The sequence below is a fragment of the Halichoeres trimaculatus genome, unplaced genomic scaffold (assembly GCF_033239565.1).
Source record: "Halichoeres trimaculatus isolate MK-OKI-2021-1 unplaced genomic scaffold, fHalTri1.1 fHalTri1_scaffold_18, whole genome shotgun sequence".
NCBI lineage: Eukaryota > Metazoa > Chordata > Actinopteri > Labriformes > Labridae > Halichoeres > Halichoeres trimaculatus.
In genome coordinates this window covers 23132562-23153100 of record NW_027437196.1, presented here as the reverse complement: position 1 = coordinate 23153100, position 20539 = coordinate 23132562, and positions in this window count along the sequence as shown.

The following is a 20539-nucleotide window of genomic DNA, read 5'->3' as shown; positions in this document are numbered from 1 at the left end:
TAACGGTGGCCTTCAAGGACAAGAAGCTTCTGTGATGCATGAACGTTATGAGCCTCCATTTAATTTTTTTCAGTTTAAAACATTTATCAACACAATGCTGCATAAAAGGTTCAAAGTTAAAAACAAAAAGACTTTTCTGTTTAGGTGGTTGTTAACTGATTCAAACACGCCTATAAAAAAATGAATTTGTTTAACTAAATGCAACCAGACAATATGCACTGTACCTTTAAGAACCTGAAGGTTTCTTAGCGCCTTTGCCGTCATTCTTTCCAACATTATACAAAATTAGTCACATTTCTTAACCAGCAGAGTGGAATTTTCTGTCCTACAAATTTCTGGCAGACCTTTTAATGTTTTGAATGAGACAGTGGATAAAGTGAGAAACCAGGAGGAGGGAGTGGAAGTGATTCCAGGGTCAGGACTGAACTCAGGCTAGCCACATTGAGGCTGATAAAGCCTCTGTACATGGGGTGCACAATTTAACGGCTGAGATGACAGTGTTAAGAACATTTTGTTGAGATGAAACTCCATAACTCTTTCTTTTCTTTTTTTTTTTTTTTTTTTTTTACCAAGGCTTAAAGATCCTTGGAAGAAAGGAATCAGTCAAGTGAAGCCACTCCATGAGGAATAAAAAAATCCTTTATCCTATTCCTGGCTGAGTTTCTAAGGGGCATAAGTCTCCTAAAGATTAGAGAATATTCATCATTTTAAGTCATATTTCAACTGAGATTTCGACCCTCTTTTAAGGAACTTGATGACTGTTGGATTCTGCTTTCTCACAGCAGCAAACAGAAGGCCCATCAAGTCACATTTCAACCCATTTTGGTCCCTTTAACCACATTTCAAAGAGTGCTAAGGTTCCTTAACTTTTCAATTTGAAAACAAAACATTTTCTGGAAATATTAGGTCAGGAAAGCCAGGATTCCAGCTCACTTAATTCTTGGGACAACATGTAATAGGAGGTACTTTGTCTCTGAGCTGTAAGGTTCTTCACCCCCTGTGCTGTCAATGCTTCCTCTGGATTGGAAATCTGTGGTTCTACCTGACGTTAGCAGAACTTTTAGTTCCACTTTAAGATAACTTAGTTTCCTTCAGCTCATCAAATGTTTGTCAAAAGACCTCCAAAGATCTGACAAGACAAAAAAAAAAAAAAAAAAGAAAGAAAGACAAGTTTTGCAATTCCATATGAATTAACAACAAAAAAATAAAAGAAACCCCTGTTACACTGTTGTTGCTTCCCAATCTGTGTATGGAATCCACTGGCCCAAAGCACTGACCTTTTAGAGACCCTGACCCTGCAAATAAAACACCTTAAGAGGTTCCTGGTCCCTGGGGAAAATCCCTGCAGTGGCATTAAGCTTTATAATTGCAGAGCTCATTTTGGAGATTTACAGCTGGTTGGGAATGAATGGCTGCATTTCAGCCACCCCCTGACTTCCAGTTATACAGACTAAACTAGATTTAGGTAAGGGTGTCAGCAGCAGGGTACATACCTGAAATGTCTCGCTAAAATCAATTCTGGTCATTCTTCAGCCTGTCTTCAGTACTTAAGCCTGCAGCCGTGGAACAGGCTGGATGTCTGCAACCAAGAACTTTTACCAAGGTATGCTTTACTAAGTCTCAAACAGAAACTACTTCTCCAGACTCCACTTTCACTTTACAGGAAACAGGAGTTGCTGGTTCAGTGCTGCCTTTACAATCCTTGTTAATACACAATTTGTGCCTTTTGTTGGACTCATTATTTCAAAAATAAAAGCAAAACAACACAAACAAACCTACAGATTAAGGCCGAGTGAAACCATGTCTTAGAAAATTACTTTCACTGTCAATGTAGTGTGTTCGCTTTGAAGACAGTTACACATATAACATCAGTGGTTTGTGGTTTCAATAGGATCTTCTTTAACTCAAAAGACTATTTCTGCGGGAATCCTTTCTATAATGTTGTCATACACTTCAAATACCAGCTGAACCCATCAGTGGCAGAATCAGGACTCTTGAGAGGATGGACTTTTTTCAGCTGCAGGAATCTAGTTAGTCTAGCTAGCTCATTGCTCTACAACCTGGATGTAAACAGTCACAGATGACAGACATCATCTAGTAGTGTGGCGTGGTTTGTCAGTACGTTAATTTAGTAAATAGAGATTTAGTTGTATGTGAGCTGTGTCTGACATACAACCACTCGACCAGAGCACTGAGGAACCAGCTAACAGATTTGCTGAATTTTACAGACAGACTCTGATTCTGTGTCTAGTCATGATGAATACATTCAGCTGGATTTTGACTGTGTTCTTGTGGTTTTGTCACAGTTAGACTGGTAGGACAGTCAGAATTTAACTTTTGCTTGAGCAGTCAGGAAATTAGTCAGTTCTGGACACCTCAGAATAGATTTCTGGTTTAAAAAGAGGGTCAAGAATAAATTGCTTGGGTTCCTGTCCGGTCGATGGCATCTTTCCTGCATGTCACCCTAGACCTTCACCCTGTGTCCTGCACCACTGTCCTGTCTTCTCTGAATAAAGGCATTGATACAAAGTTAAATAAGTGATTTAAAATAATAAATATGGCATTCATCTTTGATTTAACCGTTATGAAGTGGTTTGTTTTCCTCGTGCAGACATTATTAAACAGCTAAATGTAAAGCTCTGAACTGCCTCACATCTTCCTGACTCGTAAACACCACCATCTTTAGACCAACTGAATCCCCTCTTTGAAGAAATGCGCCTCTAAACACAGAAACCTTGATGCACCTCACTCTCAGGGGTAAACATTTAGATTTCGTCTTTCCCCCTGTAGAAAAGTTTCAGTAAAAGCTCACTGCAGTGCTTTCAATTCTAAGAGCGACTGACTTCTCTCTCCTCAGAGCTAGCTAGCTCTCATCAAAGCAGTATAAATAATTTATCTCCATCTCTTACAGCCCATGGCATTTAATTAGAGAGCCGCTTTTATACATTTGTTAGATAATTACTCTACTTGACACAGATAATGATACAAAACAGCAGTGGATAAAGCAAAGAGCCTGGTTTAAGGTACAAACTAACAAGAAAATAAGATGAAAAAGAAAAAGACGACAGCCTCTTTGCTCCCTTTGCTTATGTTGATGACCTAGAATGGGCAGGCAACTTATTAGCTCCCCTGATTTCAGTAAAAGCTCTGTGGTTTATAAATGAAGCTCTGCCTGCAGTTGGTAATTACGCTCACTTTGGAGAACCTCCCAGCTTTGGAGTGTTGTTTTTGCCTCAAATGCTGCAGCCCCTTGATCTCCTAAAACTGCTGCCCCACTTGATTTTCTCAACTTCAAAATCTACCTATGATGCATAATGAAACACAAACAGCAAAAGAAGATCCATTCAGAGTCTAAACTTCTCACTTAACCTCCCAGAAAAAAATCTGTGTGGCTCAGATTCTGGTTTTTAACCTCTCAGGCACATGTTGCGTTTAATTTCCCTGCAGCTGACTCACATCTCCACGACATGAGTGGAACATCCCCCTGTGAAGTGGACCATCATGGATAAAGTTTCCCATAAACGTGGCTCTGAGATCGCATATGTTCTTTGATGTATCCTAACCGCACATCCTCTGCATGCTTTCCCACATCGATATTGTAACCCAGCCTTAAGCCCGAAGGATTATGGGAAACAATTTGTCACTTTTAAGTTGTCACACATCTTATCTTAATGCCTCCAGGGAATGCATGAGATCCAAGGTTGTGTCCTGTGACAAAGTAATGGTTTGATTTCTTGTAACTGCTTAACTGTTTAACCCATATTGCCAAGTCGTATGCAAATAAAACATAGGACTTACATCTCCTTTATGTCTCCGCCACATATTCAGTACAAAACTGTGCGCGTGTAATTTTTTGAAAAATGTGATTTCTCCTCTGATGTTCGTGGTTTCATCTGAAGATCTGTGTTTGAGACATAGTTAAAAGCGTTTGTGAGGAGTTTTTCATCTGGCTGTGAAACAGACTGAAATGAATAATGATGCCTTTTTATGACCTACAAAAGCAAACAAGACCATCAGTGAGGAGATTTATCAGTTCTATAAAGTTTCCTTTAATGACTGAAACCACTACAGCAGAGCCGCTGTCATGAGAAGTGGACAACAAACACTGCTCGAGCACTCTATTCTCAGTTTTCCATGGCTGTGATTCTTCATAAGTTCTGTTAAAGGAAAGCAGGATGGACCTTTTTTTATTGTTAAAATGTCCTAGTTCATAAATATGACACAACATCAGAAAAAACTGTTTTGTCTGCAGGGAGCGCAATCATCAGCACACACAGAAAAGGTAGAGGTAATAAGAATTTTCTAGAAATCGTACAGTTTTCCTCCATCTGGTCAGGAACCCAACGATAAGGGCCATTTTTGATGGAGAAAATACTTCTGGGCAGGTCGAGATTAGAGTCGAAATGATGCAAATGTGGTCAAAATGTCAAGATTATAGTCAAAGTTTGGAGATTCAAGTCAAACTGAGGACAATAAAGTCAAAAACACAATTTGAGACGTAAGTCAAAATTTAAGATTAAATTCAAAATGAGAAAAAAGGGAAAAAAAGAAACACCTGCCCTGATGTTTACTAGTAGTACACTAGATACAGTCAGCTCCTTAACAGCCACAGGTGAGACTAACAGTAGTAGCAGCTGCCATACAGCCTAAACGACAGTCTTTGATCTTTTTAGTTTATTCTCGTCATTTCAACTTTAATCCAGACCTGACAAAAAATAGTTTCTCAACCAAAAACGGACACAATCAGCTTCTTTACATCTGTAAAGCTTATTAAAATAGACCTCAGTTTGTCCAAAAACGGCCAAAAAGTAGATCCTCCTTGGTTACAAAACCTCCTCTGAGGTTTCCACATGATTTTAAGACTTAAGGATCAACGTAATACGAAAAATGTTATGTTTGATGAGCTGAATTTAGGAATGAATAAAGCTATCTCTATTAGTTTTCTACTTTGTGAATGTAATTGTATGTCTAGATAAATGTTTGTATTTTTTGGTAAAAAAAAAAAAAAAAAAAAAAAGTGTTCCAAGTCTTACTTAATATGTGCATAATTCAATGTGTCTAATATGTAGTAACTTTTTTAGGAAAGACTAGCTGTTATACATTGTATGTGTGAGTGTGTGAGTTGTACACTGCGTATTATGGCGCGTGTATTTTCTGTGCTGTTAAAGAACAGTGTACCAAGTCTTCTTTGTACTGTGTGAGCATGATTTAAGGCCTGTATTGTGAGCTCACCTTTGTGAAACAATGCCCCATGCCTTGCTTTTACTACACAGTGTGTGAAACCAGGTGAAAATTTTTCTCCACCACTTTCAGTTCGTCTGATGATGATGATGGTGTGCTAAGTGAGGGAGAGGCTGTGGTGGCGCTGTCAGTGACATTTAGTTTTACAAAATGAAAGACAAAGACTCATAATTTTATTTTACACATGTTCCATATTGTTCAAATTTTAAGCTAAAAACACATTGCCCATAAGTTCACCTGGAGTGATGTCACCCACTTCTGCTGGTAACCTGTCAGCGAGGCTCCTGCCTAGTCAGGGATTCAGACTAAGACTGGACTAACCCCTTCACCACCATGCAGTCTGTACATAACATTCCTGTCAGGTAGTATGCAATGGGAGGTGGTTAGGGTCAGGTTCAGCTTTAATTCCACCTCCTTGTTAAATGAACATACATTTAATACTAAGATATTGTTTCCACCTGTTTTGAGCATGTAGCCCATTTTTTTTTTTTTTTGAGGAAAAAAAAATAAAGATCATAATTCACAGCATTTTTGGTATTAGGGATGAGTTGCTGCTAAAAGTATTTAATGGTGTTCTCTTTTATTATTGTCTTGTTTTGTTTTTTGTTTTTTTAAAGAAGAACTTTTAATGCATTCTCTTTATTTTTACGCTGGAAATAATACAAGAGTTTTTGTGCTTTAAATTTGTGTGGCTCTTGTTCTTACTCCAGTAAAACACCCTGTGTTTCTACAGTGCTGACAGCGAGGCTGAGTTAACTGCCCCGTCTGAGTCCCAGACTGCAAAGAGCTTCAAAGGCTCCTTGTAATTTGATTAAATGCAAATTTGTGGGGAAAATTCACCACTGAGTACTGACTGAGACCATAAGAGATTCCATGCAGGTTTGGTGCTTATCTGAACAATGGTATTACCATTATTCTTTACAAGTACAGAGGAATAATATTTACTCTCGGTAAGGCGTGTTTAAATCCATGTCTCATTCCTTTATGATATAGAGAGCTGGTCACCCTGAAGACGAGCGAGCATGTTCCTCTCTCTGGTTTCAAAGACGTCCTGTGTCCACGTCAGTGATATCGGTGAATCTCAATAAATGTGACTATCTCTCACTACATAATTGCAAAGGGATTACTATTTTATCATTCCCTTTCAAGCGGAAGGCCTTCCAATTGTGCACAGTGAAATAAATCATTATCCAAAATTGCTGTGAAATAACAGACGTGCTGCAGGAGGGAGAGATTGCCTCGCCTGGGTCTGACACACACACACACATACACGCACACACACACAGGAAAATGGACTGTGATAGAGGCACACAGTGAGTTAAATGAGGGGAAATAATAAGGAAAGAGGAGGTTATCAAGCTCTGAGCCTGGTTCATTCAGCCTGCCAGACTGCAAGTCATCACATATGCAGACTGAAAGCTCAGCGTCAGGCCTTTCTCTCCCCCTTACACTCTCCCTCACTCGCTCAGTGCTAATGGAGTCTATTAGGACTCGGCCTGTGGGGGAAATAGGACTGAAATCTGAGGTCAATGACCTCCTTTATGTTCCACCACAACCTCAGCCACCAACACTGCGCCGTAATCATGATCACGTCCCCATCGTCATCATCATCATCATCACTGATGCTATCTGACTTTCCTGCATTTCATTCCTGTATTTACAGAGGGAGCAGAGGTGCATGCAGATATACCTGAGCACAAAGACCGAGGTAAACGTGTAAGCACTTAGGTACTGAAGTAAAAGGAAAGTACAGGCTGTTAAAGTCCTGACTTAACAAAAGAAAACATTGACTCTCTGAAGGACGTCTCTGCTGGCCGCTTCTGTCTTAAAGCTCACAGCATGTTTAGAGATGACTAAACTATCAGAGAAATGGAAAAGGTTTTATCAGCAGATTAAATATGGCATTTGAATGGATAAAACAGAATAAGTTGGTACTAAAAAGCTTGAAAACAAATTCAATTATCCTGAGATCGAGTCATAAAGTGTCGTCCAGACCAAAAACGAGTTTGAGTTTGTCTGGGGATACCTTTGTTTACCTAATAGGTAAACAAAGTGAAGCTACTGGGCACAATAATTGATAGCCAGCTGTCATGGGTATAACACACTGATACTATCATGAAAAAGATGGGTAGTCGTATCGCAGTGGTGAGGAAATGTCTTTCTTATGTCCCTTTAAACACTGTAGAACAGGTGACTAAATCATCAACTTCATGTCACCTGGATTATTGTACACCTGTGTTGTCCTCTGCATCTAAGAGCGAACTGAAGAAATTGCAAACTGCCCAGAACAGAGCTGCCATGTTGGTCTTACGTTGTCGGATAAGAACAAACACTGTCAGTATGCACTGTCAACTTTCACGGTTAACTGTGGAGGATAGGTTTGTTTTCAACACAGTTATTTATTTATTTTTTTTTTTTTTTTGTCATGCTGTCTTTTCTACTCAACCTGTTTTTCTATACAAACAAATTGTCAGACGCAGACAGTTTCATTCATTTTTTACCAGGTCAGCTGATGGTGGCCAAATCTTGTTGCCATATCCAAAGTCGATTGCCTTAAAAACGACAGTTATTTATCGAGCTATCAATCATTGGAATAATTGTCTCCTGAGCATTAAAGATCTGCATTGTGGTTTATGTTAGTTGTGTAGTATGTTTTTTGTTGTCTCTCTGTGTGGACCCCAAGAAGATTAGCTTGTCACCCTGGTGGCAGCTAGTGGGGATCCTTTTAAACAATGAACAATAAACTGGTGAAAAAGAAAAAAGGTAACACTTTACTTTAGAGGGCCGCAAATTTTATCACATTTAGGTCATAATTAGACAAAGTTTTTTTCTTATTTCTTTGAAAGTAGCACATAACTTTTTAAAGAAAATTAGCATTTAACTCCTTTAAAAATAATGTTCAAATTTATTGTCGCAAGTCACAATTGCTAGGATACTGTTTTTTTCAGTTTCTTTGAAATTTCCTCCAAACTGCAAGGTAAGAAGGTGACGATTAGCAAATAATTTCTTTGAAATTAAATCACAACCCACCTCAAAATGTTTTTAGAGGTATCCCAATGTTTCTGCTATTTCCAGAGAAGCAGGTGATAAATAGCTGCTTAGTTCTTGAAAACAGAGGTTAGGTTCATTGTTTCCTCTGATAATTACCTTTGAAATGTTCAGTGAAGAATTCAGTTTCCCAATAAGCAGTTGATAGTTTACTATTTGTTATTTAATTTCACCAAGTTCTTTAGCACCGAGTTTGTTGATATGCAAAATTGAGATCACATGCAGAATGATATACCTTTATGATTAAGCCTATAATGTTTTACATGATGCAACTGAAGGCTTCAGATGTGATATTTACCGAGAGTGGGGTTGAAAATTGCCTTACCTGATTGTGATAGACACTGCGAATGGAGGCGCACTGCAAAACAGAATTTGGCCAGAAGTTATGAGCTAATTTTCACCAAATTCTCATAAAATTTGGGGATTATTTCAAAGATATCGGAAAAAAACTTTGTCTAATTATTACCTAAGTGCGATGAAATTTGCGGACTTATAAAGTAAAGTGGTACAAAAAAAATGAAAATTGATCCGGTGGATGATTTGACCTAGGCACAGGGGACTGCAGACTGGACTCGGAGCAGAGGTTAAGGGACTCAGCTACATCATAGATTCAGGAAAAGAACAACTTCCTGAAGTAAAGTACCTTCACACATACACACTCAGCACTATCATGCAAAAGTATCATCAGCACAATTGTTATCCTGCTCTTCTCCTCCTTCTCAGATTCCCCCTTAAATAATGCACTTTTTTTCCCAAATGAATCTCCATCCTAAATTAGATTCCACACCTCATTAGCATGTTGCAATTAGCAGAAGAAATTGCAGACGATCTAAGAACATCACCCACAACACATCGTGCTAGAGTGGATGTGTTTTGTTTGTGTGTGTGTGTGTGTGTGTGTGTGTGTGTGTGTGTGTGTGTGTGTGTGTGTGTGTGTGTGTGTGTGTGTGTGTAAGCTCAGGAAAATGGTCTTTCAACACAGATTAATTTCTGACTCGAACAGGAAGAGTTCCTCTGAAAATTGAGACGCCATCCTCAGAGAGAGTCAGACTCGGCTTGAGGAAGTCGCAGTAGCAGCAGCTCCAGCAGGGATTTGTCTGATGACACACTGTAGCAGACAGCAGGGGGTTGGCACAAAACCTCCATCAGCTGATGTCGCTGAGTGTGTGACCTTGCTGCAGAACTCAGAGTGAACCAGGAAACACGTCTTTGAGTGTTCTGCAGAGCAGTAAGGGTGTCTACACAAGTTTTTTAGAGGCAGCGTTAAAGTTTCGATTTGAAAGTGTGATTTATTCTTGAAATACATTAACACTGACAGGTTTAAATCTTAGGGAGTCAAACTGAGGAGCAAAAGTTTGCCTCATTACAGGGATTGTTTACTGATTTACAATCCTTCTTGTATCCGTCTGCATTAAGTACAGAGTGTTCCAAATATTTGCAGGTGTTGTTGAAAACTTCTTTCTCTACCAAGCTGCAAAATCTGTTGTGCTTGACATAGATGATGGTGTGGAGAGTCTGCAGGGTACTTCAATTTAGATGTAGAATCCAGTCCTTTGTATGAGTTGTAAACTAGCGTGATACCCATGATATCATAAGCATAAAGCAAAGACAGTGGCTGTTTTTCATACTTCCCCTACACTAGCCTACTATTTTGGCCGAAATTCAGGATGCAGTGGTCAGGATGTGAAAACTTGCAAAATCTGCAGCATACGAAAAATCCCTGAATGTCCTACTAATCTAGGAAAATGTCTCAGTATGCAATAGACCAGTGTACCTACCATACTGTTTCCCAAAATGCACTGTGCTAATACTGTTTGTCTATGTGAGTGGCAGGTTTTGGTGAATTATCACCATCTACTGGAATGAGTCAGCATTATAACTACAATACAACAACACTAACGTAAGTGGGATAGAAGTGAAGTGATGCAAAAGAAACACTGGTAAATCTCGTCACTTCCAGAAATAAACAGGTTGTTTACTTCTACAAATTAATCAAATAAAAATCCCTTCAAGATTTATTTTCAGTAAACGATATAACTTTTGGTGAAAGAAAAAAATAAAACAGGATGATTCTGCTATGGTTATGATATGGTTAACAAAATAACTAGAATACCAAGATCTACCCAAAGTTTATGTTTTAGATTTATAATACATAAAAACAAAATCCATCACCTGTAGCTCCATTTTCAGGAACTGAAAACCAGAGTAGCATACTACAAAACAGATCCAACAGAACAGTCATACTACATGCAAAAGCAGTAGGAGATGTTTCTTGTGTTGTTTCCAAGAGGTAACATCTGGTTAGTAAAATTGAAGCCTATGCAGAAGTGCAAAAAGTCACTGTTGGTTAAGAACTCCTCTTGAGGCTGGCTGCAGAAAGACCGGAAGTCACCTACACATCCAGCCATAAAAACAGACTTTTATGGCATTAAAAAACATATTTACAGCCTGGTTCAAAAAAACAGCTTAGGCCTAAAACACTGATTTCACTATCAGCACGTGAGTGATTTTTTTTTTTTTTTTATCTCTGCAGTGTATTAGTTAATAGGATTGTTTGATCTTCCAATTACAGGGACAGCTCAGGTCATGTGACCGCCAGGTACCCTGTAGGTGCTTGAAGAAAAACTCACAGCCAACGTCATAGGGAATGTGGCTGTGTCTGCGGATTGCCTTCATTTCACAGTTTCAGGAACAGACAGGTGACGTCACAGATGCCTCGTCCATGTTTTATACAGTCTATGGTTGTTTCTTCTGTCCGCTATACGGAATGTCCTCGTCTCTGTGTATAAATGTTTGTGTGTCTGTGAACGGGTTTGGGCAAAACCTCCCCGTGCTCTTTCGTGCACGTGAATTTCGTAGTGGAGAAATGTAAACCCAATGATGTGCTAATGACATCCCATAATGAAAATAAGACAAATAATGAGTCACTTCTACTGTGATCTGGCGCCGTATGGAAAGAAAATAACAACTTCCAGGGGGAGCTGGTGCCTCTTTTGCCCCCTCATATATTGGTAGTGGAAACACTGTCTCCAAAGGAGCAGAGTATATTTATGTTTATAATGTTTCGAAGTTTGGCTGTTTATTTTTGGTTGGGAACTTTGTAAACTCTGCAGCTTTTAGTTTTAGCCAGGTTAAACTAAAAAAAAAAGGTTTTGAACACAAGTTTTACTTGGTTAAATAAAGGAAGAGTAAAAAGCAAAAACCAAAGTTGTATTCAAGCAGAGACAGCAATTTGAAGCTCTTTATAAAAAATCATGTGTACAAATAGTCCTCAAGTGTGTGCAGTCAACACGACCATTTTTTCGCTAAAATTTATGATCAGACTCGACACAACACCTGCAAGAACCAGTGAGAGGATCAGACTGGGAAGTGTTACAGCTCAGGAGCACAACAACCAAACTAAACTGCACCCAAAGCCAGGAGGATAACTGAAAAAGAAGAGCAGCTTGTGGCGTTTTTCACCCAGACTCTTTCCTCCTTTTTGTTGCTGCGTGACAGAACACACGCCACGACGGCCATTTGAACACTCAAGTTTCTCTGAGATCCAATGTCAGTGGAATCATCACCCCAAAGGTTAAGTGTGTGGTGTTGTGGTGTGATGGAAGTGTTTAGAGTGTGTTCAGAGGATTGTAATGTTAAAATGTGTCTGAGTAAAGATCAAAAAGTCACCAAGTGCGTGGAAAGCTTTTTCCATTTCAACAGGATAATCTGATCTCATGAGAGCTGTGCAAAAAGACCAAGTATTTTTTGCATTATCATCCAGTACTGCTTAAATAAAAGACTGCACATTTCTAACGGATGAATGTGTTTTGCATACTCACCTCCAGAAGTAGAAGATGTTGCTGCCAGGATTATATCCCTGGTGGTTTTCTTACATCCTGCTGTTTTCTGTCTACATGCCTGAATAAGCAGAAACTCATCAGACATCATCCTTATAAAGGAAGAAATGTTCAAACACAGCCCTAATCAAGACATCCAGGTTAAGTTCCATGACTCAGTTTCATTTATGGCTGCAACTTCTTTTTATTTTTGATGTTGACTATCAGTTTTTTTTTCTCAATTAGTCAATTAACCATGGTTATTTTGTGTTTATAACTAGTTTTCCTCTAGCACCTCATATCTGTGACCAACATCTTTTGAATGTGCATCTCTAGCTTTCATTGCATTTCAGCTAAATTCTAACCGGCCCAATCAGGGAAGAGAGGCAGGAGCTGCAGGAGCTCCTGGAGCAGCGTAAGTGACGGGCAGACGTGACGTCAGCAGACTTTCGTACTTGTCAGTGTTCCTTTGATTCTTGTTAGATAAGTTAACCTAACAGAAACGTCAGCAATCGTCTAACGCCATTATCACATCTATTTCTCATGTTCCTGCAGTTGTTCTTCTGTCGTTTCTCAGCAGCAGCGCACATAAGCTACGTCATACCATGACTTGATGTGGATTGGTCTGTGGTGAGTGTGTCAATCAGAATGGTCATCCAATCACCAGCTGCTGATTTTTTTGAAGGTCCCTCCTCTGAAAACAAATCCAAAAAGCTGTTACCCAGATGGACTAGTGACATATTGCCATGGCGGATATATGAAACTGTTCGTCTGGCGTGTCAGGTTATATTGACCCAAGTGAATACACATATTATCTATATGTACTTTTGGTATTCAACAAAGACTGTATTAATAATGAACCTATAGTCTCTGTGATATCAAATACTTTATACAACACAGCAACATCTGCTTGTGCTGGAGTTCCCCCTTGTTTGGAAAAGTGGGTTAGCCTCAGTTTATGTTCGTTTACAAATCATGTTGTGCACAAGGTTCATAATCACACAGAGTCAAAAATGTTTCAATTATGAAAAATATTGCTAAATTAAAAATGCTAACATTTAGAGATTTTGTAATTTAAGGAATGATTTTACCCCAAAATACAGCATAAATAAATGTTAACTGACACAACAGGAACCGCAAATCCAGATATCGTTGCCTGGATTATTTCTGTAAATTGCAGCAATCCATTAGCATCTTTTCTCTCTGTCTTTAAGAGGACTGTCAGAAGATAGCTCTGACTGTTTTTCAAACATGATTTTTCAATCAATCGTGCAACAGCTCTTCCCCATATTTTAATTTTGTTTTAGACTTTAGACGGTGCAAACCCTCTATACCAGTGAATGTGAGCCTAAATGAGCTCCACTGGATAAAAGTCCTCTCTTTTAAAAAGTTACAGGAGTTTTGACACTAGTTTGTGACTCAAAATGTCTACCACCAAAAGTGAAGACAATGCGAGTAAAGTTTTAATTCTGTAAATCACGTCACTAGGTTCTAAACAGCAATAGTTGTCAAGCTGTCCAAACCTGAGATGTGGAGCCTCTGTCAGTGCACAGCGCCATAATGGCTGTAGAGATACTTCCACATTGATCTTCATGTGTGAACTTAGCTATATTTTTCCATCAAAGAAGCCAATAACACAGTGAACTGAAGTTACTGATGAGCACTTACTGCCTGGTATATGATTTCACAACAATAAAAACAACAATAGGACATGTTGACCAACAGAATTTCACGTTGATGAATTTTTGCTGCTGACATAATTGATTACGTCCACAAATCATCGTAGCTCTAGTTTCATTAATTGAAAGAAAAGTGTGATGACGCACTGAGCTGAGAGAAGCTTTGGTTGTCAAGCTACGAGTACAGTAGCAGAGAGAATGAGCAGCAGGAGATGTATCTCCTGAGCGCGAGGTAAATGAGTCCATTTGAATGAAAATCCGGGTCGAACTGGGTCACGCTCATAATTGTCTGTGTAATTAGATTCAGTCTGTGAGTCTCTGGCTTGTGTCAGAGCAGCAGACAGCAGCAGTGCGCTCAGGAGGATGGACAGAAATACTCTGTTAGCCTGTGGAGCTCCAGGTCATGTGGTCAAGAAGAGGTGAGGACAGGCGAGCGCACATTCCCTCATAATGGTCCCCGGTGTAACGACGGTTTTGTCCCTGCCCTTTCCCACTCTCATTAAAGCATTCCTGCCAGGTCACACAACTATAGACGCAGCTTTATGTACACTAATGATGCCAGTTGTTATGGCATTGGCTGTCACTCCAAACAACATGTTGCTGTGTTGCTTCATGTTGGCGTCAAAGTGGTGACAAAAATAACTTAATTGTCACCTGTTACCTGTGAAAGCGTGTCTTTTTTTGAGCAGCTGTTTCATGAACGCCTATATAATTTTCAATTTCTCCTGCCTTTGTGCACATAGTGAGGAGAGACTTCTCTAAGTGGAAGTCAAGGTCTGAGATGCTTTGAAAAGTCCTCTTCTCTCTTCTGCAGGTTAACAGCGTGCATTTGCATTAATCACCATGACAACTGCCTCCTGACTGTGTGTGTGTGTGTGTGTGTGTGTGTGTGTGTGTGTGTGTGTGTGTGTGTGTGTGTGTGTGTGTGTGTGTGTGTGTGTGTGTGTGTGTGTTGTGCCATGTGAGCAGAGAGACGAAGACAGAATAAAGCAGCAGAGAAGAGATGGTTCTGGACAAGATGTATTCTAATTTCACACATTGTGAATATTTTCACTTCAAACTTAGTGTAACGGATCCCGCTGTGTTCAAAATGCAATTATTATGTGTAGAAGATGAGGTCACAGCGTGCAGGCTCAGTTACTTCCTGCTTTAAAGAGCAGATCTGTCCACTTCATCTGAGTCTGAGGAATCCATAACGTTCGCTATTACAGTTTTCACACGTGCTGAGCTGCAGGAGTCTGGGTTTTAAATTTAAGTCATCTGCATGTCTTTACATACTGAAGGTTTTAGCATCTCCAGCAGCTTGGCTCTGTGAGACAATCGATTTACAGATTCACTGCAGGCTGAAAAACCTCACTTTGCATTCGTCTGCCGTGCAATTATTTTGAGAGGTTCATGGTCCCCAGAGGATGAATCTTAATGACCTATGTGACTTCTCTTTAAAAGCCACTTTTCACCTTTCCAATGAAATATCTTAAACCCACTTCATATTTTAGCACTGAAAGCTCAGGGGGAAATTATGTTTCCTTCACAGCAAGTTTCATCAGCAACTATTGGGGTCAAATGTTGTATTTTTAGATTTTTATATCTAAAAAAAAAATCTGAAAACATTCAAATTATTCTCAACTCAACTTTGCATTAAGTGCTAGTTTGATGGTGTTTTTTTCCCCACAATTTTTAGTCCTTTAAAGCGCAGGAGGTCTAGTGGCTTAGGTCACGCTCCATGAGGTTCGCCCTGGTGCAGGTGTGCCGGGTTTGAATCCAGCCTGTGGCCTCTTTCCTGCATGTCACTCCCCACTCTCACTGCGTTTCCTTCACCATCCACTGTCCTAAGACAACTTAAAAAAATAAAATAAGAAAATAAATTTAAAAAAGTAAAAAGGGAGTAATGTATAATTTAAAATCAATCAATCAATAAATAAATAAATAAATAAAACTGTCCCTCTGGTGCTCCCATCGCAGTTTTACATGTTTAACATCTTTTCTCTTCTGAGTTGACCAAAAGTTAGGGTGAGTTAGCATTTTAATATGGAAACCACAAAAGACAAGCTGTGAAACACCACTTTAAAAACTAACAAATAACATCCCAAGACTGCATTCCTGCTCAGCTAATAATTGGTACTAGAGTACGGCAATTGCCATCTGGTCTGAAGAGTCCAAAGCCTTTTTTTTTCCCACCAGGTGAGTGGTGCAGTAAGTGTGTGACATCACGTGACATGAATGAATTAAAACACTTACTCTTACATATTACTCACCCAAAAGGAAAGTTTAAGACTTTTAAAATGAACCTATCAAACACCAAAAGTTATCAGAAACTTTTTTGACTCCCACTCCATCATATAGCCCCCAGTGAGGAGGTATTTCACTGACCAGTGATGAAAGCCTCACAGTTAACCCCATATGGTAAAAATGCATCAGTTTAAAGTACCGAACCTCTGTCATTCTTGCAGATGTTTCTGTGTCTCAGTAACACCACTGAAAATGTTTCCACAGCACTAGAAAGATGATTTGATGTATAATGTACCTGACACCCAAAGAGCTGCTGAGTGTTTGGGCTTAGATTTCTCATCTCTGCCTCCGCTTTATTGCCGACTATCTACAAAAACAAAGAGTAGGAGGGCAGAGGATGTTGTGGACAAGGAAACATTTCAGAGTGCTTTTGCTGACTGAGTATTTTATCCTATTTATTTGAGAATGCAGCCCAAGAAAGACAGACAAGCAAGAAACAGACTGAGGCTGGTCTGGTCTCTGATCTCTGGAAAATAAACACCACCTCAGTAAAAGTAAGCTCTGCTACAGCACGCTGCAGTCTTAGATAAGATATAAGATGATGATATAAGATATAAGTTACGATATAATATAGTTATTTGAAAACTTGAGGGGCAAGGTGGATAACAAAATTTTGTGTACAGCTGAATTTTTGCAAAAATATGGTGACAATCTAAAACTCTTACTTCATGTATACTAAATTGCCTATTGGTTTCTAAAGGCAAATTAAAAACCAACTTCTTACTGATGTAGAAGCCTTAAAGTGGTGACATTTAGGCCATGGCCTTACTGCCTTACTGACACCTATGTTTTCACCCTCTTCACTGTGGGCCACGTCCTTATTATTTCTAATTATTAAAAATGAATGAGTTGATAAACTGAAATTGTCCCTGTGCTATAGTGATGCATAAAACTGAGGTATAGAGGAAAAAAAGAGAAGAATCTGATGTAAAAACAGGCCTTTTATTGGTGATTGTCATGTTTAAAAATTATGACTCAACTCTACTTCTGTTCAACCAAAAACAGAGAAAGAGATGGAGCTTTAGGGGGTTGCGAACAGCTACATTAACTTTGTTAACTCCTCAACAACCTTTATGCCCTGAATACACCAGATACGTCTGCAGAGCAACTGAGTTGCACTGCGTCTTGACTGCATTTGTCAACTTATGCTGGCTGTGTGTTCACTCCGGCAATCCGTATGACTGACAAACAACACGAGTCACGAGACCGATGGGTTCCCGCGCTTCCTGCTCAATTGGTAAGACTCTTTTCAGTCATGTTGGGCTGTAAAACGTCAAAACTGTTGACTCCTGGTCTGGCTCCGCTCATTATATCTGTTTGTCGTCATAGTCAAGCTAAAACAGATTTTGACACGGTCTGTTTTATTTTGAAAGTCACTGGGTGTTATTAAGTAGTTCCCAGTCACTACTTCCTGTCATGTTCAATCTTCTCTATACTGAGTTTATGCGTCAGAGCTCTGTATCCCCCAAATACAGGATGGCTGGGTATTACCTGCGACATGACGGAGCAGCCACACAGGTGGAATGCAACGGAACAGATCTGGTGTGAGTTGACACATTGGCTACGTTTACATACGGTCAATATCTAAGTTTCTGGAACGTTTGGAATAACCCATTTACATGTGTGAGCAAACAGAGTTCTTCCTGTTTACATGGCATCCCAATCGAAATGGCGACGCGCATGCAACATCTCAATGCACGGAAAACATCATGACACAATGCGCGTTATCTCTGCTTCGTCTTGCTGTATCCGTAGCAACAACAACAGCAGCAGCAGCAGCACGGCGGACTTCCTGCACTCAAAAGACCAAGATTCCTTGTGAACAGAACATGTGCAGAACCCAAATCAATGTTTCTTTGGATGGAGATATCCTGAAAGGCGTATACATGACCAAATATTTAGGTTAGAATATTCAGGGGTGTTTTTCTTTTTTTTTTTTTGTTTTGTTTTGTTTTGTTTTTTTATGAGCATATTCCATTTTTAAACAACCAGGTTATTGCGACAATTCAGAATATGAAAGGGTTACTGACTGCATGTAAACACACTGACTGGCTTAAATGAAAGCCTTTTTGAACTGTTTGCCGTAACAGAACAGAGACGCACTGCAGAGGCTGTGTTAGAGTTAGACAACACCCAGACTGTTTAGTAACAAAAAAACTACCCACTCAGACTTAAAATGTCTTTCTTTAAAACACGTTTGACAGTTTTGTAAAAATGTCTTTTTATCATGGGTTTAACTGGGTTAGGGTTATGCCGCGGCCACACCAAACGCGAACACGCGAATTTACTCGCGCGAATGGCCTGTCACGCGCCGCGTGAACGCCCGAGTCTCACCGCTGGACTTTTTTGACAAGCTGAGGCGCGAACACGCGAATGCGCAGTACTGCGCATGCGGAGTAGAGAGCTCGTTGATTTAAAGACCGAAAGTCCAAAAGAGCATCTGAAAAACAATGAGCTGTGGTTTCCAAAGCATGACAGGAGAGTGTGTGAAAGCTTTGGAGATCACAATCAATGCCTGCTGCCTCTCCCTGGTAATCCACCAGCCCTGCTTGGCTGTTCCCTGCAATCTCATCCCCCATCCCCCGAACCTCCGACCCCCCGTACCCCCGACCGCCCGAACCCCCGACCCATGTTCCCGGAGGTCTCCCTGGGGATAATGAAGGGGTGGAGGAAAGAGAGGAGCACAGAGAACTTCCATCTTTTCCCTCGCTCTGCCCCTGCCCCACTCTTTCCTCCTCTCTATCAGGCTTAAAACTCCGCTGAGGAAAACACAGTCAGACTCAGTGATAGCCCGTACAGGCAGATCCAGCTGGGAACGAATGTTTTCAGAACTTACATTCAAAACCTGTCTCCTCAGAAACTTTCAACCAAGCCTGCTCCTGTTTTTTCCGGTCTCTGTAGAGTACACACGTCGTATCATATAACTCTGGATGATGACACACCGCACAGATTGTTTTCTCCCCCATCCTCCGGCGGAGTTGTAGCCGGAGCAGGCGGCAGTTGCCCCCCAACGTTGTCAAAACAATGACGTCGTGGGGGAATATTTTGAACTTGAGTGAATTCGCATCTACCGCCTAAACGCGTGAAAGCTCCAAACGCGCCGCGCCAAACGCACAAATCGCGCCGCCCGAGGCAAATCGGCGGCCAAACGCGTCTTTGCATTGACTTTGTATGTAATCGCGCCGCATATTCGCGTTTGGTGTGGCCGCACCATTAGGCTTTTGGAGTCAGCCTCAAGTGGACACTCAGGGAACTGCAATGTTGCATGACAGTGTTTGCTACCTCGTCTGAAATTTGCAAGTTAGAAATCTTTGAGCTACACGTCAATATTATTGTTCAGCCTCAAGCTGGCACCACTTTTACAGCCTTTGTCTTAATCATATGCATCCTGCAGCAATTTTTTTAAAATGTATAACACAGCAAACACTCTGACCTGAGATGAACTGTACTTTACACTGCTTCAACACTGTAATCCCTCACTCGTGATAAAGGCTGACACTGCAGGCTGTTTTCTAAAAACACTCTGGTGCTGTATTGATATCATCGTTAGCTGTACAAGACTTAACTTTGTTAAATGACTTTTCATCACAGGAATACAAATGTGACCATGTCGAGTCAATCAGCAGGTTTAATGTGTTTGATATTTACATTTCACTCCATCATGTCTCATTAAAACCTCAGGCTAAAACAAACGCTGCGCAGAATATTAATCCTCCTCTCTCCACCTTCATTCCAGGAATTAATTTTGCAATGCACACCACTGTTCTTTGGACTAGACCCTAATTAATTTTTGGTCACACTAATTAATTATCGACAGAAAAAGTGGAGAGCATGTCGGAAATTCTGTAGCATGAAACAAGGTAGAGGGGAGATAAAGAAAGTGCTGCTGGTGTTGGAGGCAGAGGGTTGATGTATGTGTTAAAACTGTGACACAGTGTTAAATTAATTTGGGGTAATTAAGGTGAAAGTCTTTTCTAATCTCTTGACTATTAATAGAGACAACTGCTCACTACCCGAGAAGCTTATGTGTTTATTATACTTTCAAATTGGCCGCACTTAACCCGTCATAACTTTTGAAAAAGTTTGTATGTGTGTTACATTTTTGGAAAACAGTGTCATCAATTCATTATTATTAGTGTGTGGATTAATAATGTGTCTGGTTCACAGCAAAGCTCAAAAACTGTCTGCAGTTCTTTAATATCTCAGAGCCGTGTTTATTACAACATACATCAGAGCATCTGTTTCAAAGCGAACCCCCCACACAGACACTCACTTTTTTTTGAAGATTGTCCATTATTCTCCAACACAGACTCACGCTCGGCATATTTAGGATCTGTTACCTTGAAGTCTCTGTTTCAATGTACCCCATTGCTTTTATTTATTTAGAGCAGTGGTCCTTGGTCCCGGGTCCGTGGGTTAATTGGTACTTGACCACACATAAAAAAATACTCAACTTACATTATT